We start from the raw sequence: 6,000 nt of genomic DNA on the forward strand, positions 1-6,000 counted from the left end.
ACCACTGAATAGATGATTTGCAATGCAGAAACTATATTCAGATATTACAAGTTGTTTTTCATCTTCAATGAAGAAAGCCATTGTACTTTCATCAAGCGTGGCAGTTTTACTATTTTTAGTTACTTTGACATAATAATCTAATAAAAACCCCTTAGATAACAGCACTAAATAATGGGTCAATGTCACAATTGCACAAATGTTTTAAGCACTAGAGTAATCAGTAGAAATAATTAAATACCTTTGATTGTGTTGTCGGAAATGGTGGGTAGCAATTTTATTATTATTGCTAATTATTTCCTTCAAAACTACTAAACAAAAAGATTCTTTCATTCTTTCATTTCAGTCCCACATTGATAAACTTTGACATATATTTCATGCATTTTAAATCAGCTCCATTTTGCCACTTGGTTTTTGAATTAATTGATGCTGATTGAATTTGACATTGCTGTAAAATTGATGTCAAGCAATATAAATTACTTTTAATCATATATCATGTAATGAAGCACAATAATTCATTGTGTATGTGCAGAATTATAAAAGAAAAGCAGAGACAGAATGGGAAGAAAATAGTGTATATATGGAGATCATTGTAAATAATCAGTTACATTCATAAAATTCTATAAACTGGAACAGCCATAATATATTTTATTGAGAAGAAATTAACAGTGTGATGAAGAATATTTAGTGATGGTGCTATAAATCAAGCGATTACACGAAATAAAGAGATAGTCTTAGTGAAATGAAATCACAAATGCTTGAATTACAACCTAGCTACCTCAGCTATGCCATCTTTATACACATATGTTCACTATTTGTACTCAAACTCCAATATTTATTAATTTTAATTCCTAACACCATTATTGCCACTAGAACTCTCTTTGACTTGGATCAAAGATTCAACCTAGTAAGTACAGTGCCTTGATTATAAAAAATAGCATGACAAAATAGTATGTTGGTCCACCACTAATATCCAGCAATCAAGATACTTGTACCACCAGTTCCTTTGAATCCTTCTCTAATTAATATAATAATCAATTTAATGTAGCAGTTTACTTGTTTTAACTAGAAATAGGCTGAACAATCCCCAGAGGATCGACTTTCAGTCTAATTTCCTGAAATTCATGGTTTCAAGCAAACATCTTGAGATTCGATTCGAGGCTCGCATAAAAAAAAATGCACCATTTCCCACACTGCTGAAGAATCAGAGAGTCAGCTAAAGCAGGCCTCCCATACTGCACTGCAACAGAGTCATCCCAGATCAGTGGTTCTGAGTGGAACACAGTTTGTACGGCAGCTTTTATAGTCAGCGGAGTCCTCTCTCCCTTTTTCTCTATTCTATAGTGTGTTCCTATGGTCAGTGAGGACCTCTCTCTTGCCTGTAGAGTCTAAGCTCATATGGTCAGCCGGATTCTCTCTGTTTTTTTTGCCTCTCACCCACATGTATTTTCCAAGCAATTGCAAGCTTTCCTGTATTGAAATGTGTTTGAAATGATTAATCGTCAAATTTTTTTGAAGACAAATACAGCAAAGTCAATCAATTAATGTTTCAGAAGATCTATTTATCTCTAGTTTAAATGTATTGAAGTATACTAAACTGTCTAACATGTCTAACCTAAGTATTCTAACCAAAACTAGTGATTTTAGTTTTTAGTCTTAAGCTTAAAAGGGTTCATAGAATAGGTGAATAGGTAAAAATTAGATTAAAAGAATAATTACAGTTGCAAGGTTTTAACCCCTTAAGGACCGAGCCACTTTGTAGGTTAATGACCGGGCCTCATTTTTTAAATCTGACCAATGTCACTTTATGTAGTAATAACTCAGGAATGTTTCAATGGATCCCAGTGATTGATTCTATGATGCTTTTTTCGTGACATATTGTACTTCATTATAGTGGTAAAATTTGTTCGATATGACTTGCGTTTATTTGTGAAAGTATTGGAAAATTGGCGAAAATTTAGAAAATTTCACAATTTTCAAAATTTTAATACTTATGCCCTTAAACCAGAGAGTTATGTCACAAAAAAATAGTTAATAAACAACATTTCCCATGTGTCTACATTACATCACCACAATTTTTGAAACATTATTTTTTTGTTAGGAAGTTAGAAGGGTTAAAAGTTGATAAGCAATTTCTCATTTTTATAACTAAATATACAAAAAACATTTTTTAGGGACCACATCACATTTGAAGCGACTTTAAGGGGCCTATATGACTGAAAAAACCCAAACCTGACACCATTCTAAAAACTGCACCCCTCATGGTGCTCAAAACCACATTCAAAAAGTTTATTAACCCTTCAGGTGATTCACAGGAATAATTGAATGTGGAAAGAAAAAATGAACATTTAACTTTTTTTTACAAAAATGTTACTTTACCAATTTTTTTATTGTCATTGGGTAACAGGAGAAAATGAACCACAAAATTTGATGTACAATTTCTCCTTGTAGGTCAAAAACACTGTTTGGGCACATGGCAGGATTCGGAAAGGAAGGAGCACTGTTTGGCTTTTTGAAAACAAAAATGGATGGAATCAAGAGCGGACACCACGTTGCGTTTGGAGAGACCCTAATGTGCCTAAACAGTGGAAAACCCCATTCAAGTGACCCAATTTTGGAAACTAGACTCCTCAAGGAATTTATCTAGATGTGTGGTGAGCACCTTGAACCCCCAGGTGCTTCTTAGAAGTTAGTAACGTAGAGACATGAAAATAAAATATCACATTTTTCCTACAAAAAAACCCATTTTAACCAGATTTTTTTTATTTTCACAAGGGTAACAGGAGAAAAATGACGATAAAATTTGTTGTGCAATTTCTCCTGTGTGTGCCGATACTCTATATATGGGTGAAAACCACTGTTTGGGTGCATGGTAGGGCTCGGAAGGGAAGGAGCATCTTTTGACTTTTTGAATGCAAAAATGGATGAAATCGAAAGCGGGCGCCATATGGAGTTTGGAGAGCCCCTGATGTGCCTAAACAGGGGAAACTCCCCACATGTGACCACATTTTGGAAACTAAACGACTTAAGGAATGTATCTAGATGTGTGGTGAGCACCTTGAAGCCCCACGTGCTTCACAGAAGTTTATAATGTGGATCTGTGAAAGTAAAAAATCACATTTTCCCCACAAAAATTTTGTTTTATCCCCAAATTTTTTTATTTTCACAAGGGTAACAGGAGAAAGTGGACCCAAAAATTTGCTGATGAATTTCTGTTAAGTGAGCCAATACCCAATATGTGGTTGAAAACTACTTTTGAGGCACAGTGCAAGTCTTAGAAGGGAAGAAGAGTCATATTGGAATTCAGATTTTGCTTGAATGGTTTGAAGGTGCCGTGTCACATTGACAGAGCCCCTGAGCCCCTGCCAGAACAGCAGAACCCCCCAATAAGTGACCTAATTTTGCAAACTACACCTCCCATTAAATTCATCTAGGGGTGCAGTGAGCATGTTGACACCACATGTGCCTCACAGAAAATTATACCTTTGGGTGGTGAAGGAAAAATAATTACATTTTTACAGCTAAAATGTTGTTTTAGCCACAATTTTTGAATTTTTATAAGGGCTAACAGGAAAAAATGGACCGCACAGTTTGTTGTGCAATGTCTCCTGAGTGTGCCAATACTCTGCATGTAATCAGGAACTACTTTTTAGGCACAGTGCAAAGCTAAGAAGGGGTGTAGCGCCATAATTTGGTACAGATTTTACTGTTATGGTTTGCGGGTGCCATGACCCACTGGGAGAGCCTCCTGAAGTGCCACAACAGCAGAACCCCCCATAATTGACTCCATTTTACACACGACACCTCTCAATAAATTCATCTAAGGGTGCATTGATCTTATTGACACACCACGGGTGTGTCACATAATTTTATACCATTGGACAGTGACGAAAAACAAATTACACTTTTGCCCCCAAAATGTAGTTTTACCCAATATTTTACATTTTCATATGGAGAAGTGGGTAAAAATGGCACCAAAATTTGTCATACAATCTCTGCTGAATGTGGCAATACCCCATATGTGGCTGTACAGTACTGATTCGGGAGGGACAGAGTGCTATTTGCCTAGTGTAACGCAGACTTTCATAGAATGGTTTATGGAATCCATATACAAATCTCCTAAGTGCTAGAAGAGCAGAATTCCCCCTCATGTGACCCCATTTTGGAAATTATACCCCTGTCAAACATGTGGACACTGAATGTGGTTTAGGCACACTGTGGGGCTCAGAAGTGAGAGGGGCATTTAGATTTGGGAGCACAGAATTCGTTGGGTTAGTTTTGGAGGGCCAGAAGCCATAGAGCTTTTCCAGAGCCTTTGTACTACCAGCAACGTGGAACCCCTTAAATTTCCGATAACAGATGACAGACCTGGGTGGGGGCTTTTTTTGTGGGTTGAGTTGAAGCTTTTGTTAGGAAATTTTACATAACATTTGGGATCACATTTATCCGGTGCTCTACGCTGAGCTCTTACATTGGGGTTTCCATCTAAATCTCTGGGTGACGTGTTTCAGATGAAACCCTCTAGGGGATACATTCACTATAATGAGGCAGCAGAGTTATTCTGGACTCTGATTGGCTTCTATTCGGCGGTACCCAGCTTTTCAAAGTTGCCCAAAACTGTGGCGAACTGCGCTTTTATGCATGCCTAATTAAAAGACAGAATACAGGCTAGACGGTGTCCACAGTGCCTCCATCTGCCTCATTGTGGGGGATGTTCTGACGGGAATTCTGTCTGAATCAGGTATTTCAGAGATTTACATAGAAAGCCAGTTGTAAATGCTCAGCACAGAGCACAGAATAAATGTGAGCCAAGCCTTACTGCGATCTTTGGGAGGCAGAGTGAAAAAATCAACAGCAGGTGAAGAATTGGTTTTATTTATTTCTTATGTTGTTCCTTGTGTGACATAAGTGATTAGACAACTTTAGTGATTAGACAACTTTATTAAACAAGCGCAGTCAGCCAAAGGCCAACCCACCCACAGGAGCCAGTCCATAGCTTTTTTTGCTGAGAGTTATATTTCACCACAGCCATATTCTTTAGCTTGGTGAAAGGACTTTGGAAACCATATCTACACAGCTGTCATTTCTCCCAGGAAGTCCTCTAAAGCTGCTTTCACTTGAAATGTGGCCTTTTAGGCTCGTGGAGGCAGAAGCTTTTCATAACCTAATACCGGTGGCGACCGGGTATCAAAAGAAATAGTGCATAAAGTGCCTTTTGCATATTGATGCTATTTTACTTTGCACTAACACTACATGGTCATGGTCGTCATACAGGAACCAAAGTGCATGAAAAAAGACAAATTGACTCTCAGAACCAAATTAAGTTTGACAGAACATGTAATACAGGTGACCATTTCCCTAAAGGTGAAAACATTTTTGCAGTCACCTGAAAAACTGCTGGGTTGATTTGCCACAGATTCAGATATTGTCAGTTTTGCTGTAGCAGCTTGAATCTGATTATCTTACTAATTTTGAATCTACTCTGCAAGGTTCTGAACAAACTGGGTCAGGGACTGCATATGTTCAACCACAGGATTAGAATCAATTCATCATTTTTGGCCAGAATTACTGGAGATACTTTGTTGGGAGCAGCCTGGCAGCTCTGATTAGGGCTTCCAGTGGCAGACTTTACATAAGCCACTCCATCTAGTAGGTCCCAGATACATTTTGGACTTCACCCTGTAACTACTGTAAAGTGATAAGGATTTAAACAAGGCCCGCTGAGTTGGGTTCACAGAGTAGCTGCTGGTCGGGAGAGCAGGTTGACAGTGAAGGGTCGTATAAGACAGGTCAAAACCAGAGAAGTCAAAAATCCAAGTCAGAATTTTTGCGAAAGCAAATGCAAAAGTCAAAACAATCTGAGGTCAGCAACTGAATAACGCACAGGATCAAGCAACAGGATGTATAATTACACAATTAGGTAAGGTATAATGTATTACCTGGCGATTAGGGAGGTATGGCTTTATATAGTTTCACTCCCACCCAAGGCTGTCAGAAGGAAGT

Source organism: Phyllobates terribilis, unplaced genomic scaffold (genome assembly GCF_046119375.1).
Source record: "Phyllobates terribilis strain yellow unplaced genomic scaffold, ASM4611937v1 Scaffold_2__4_contigs__length_985480577, whole genome shotgun sequence".
Lineage (NCBI taxonomy): Eukaryota > Metazoa > Chordata > Amphibia > Anura > Dendrobatidae > Phyllobates > Phyllobates terribilis.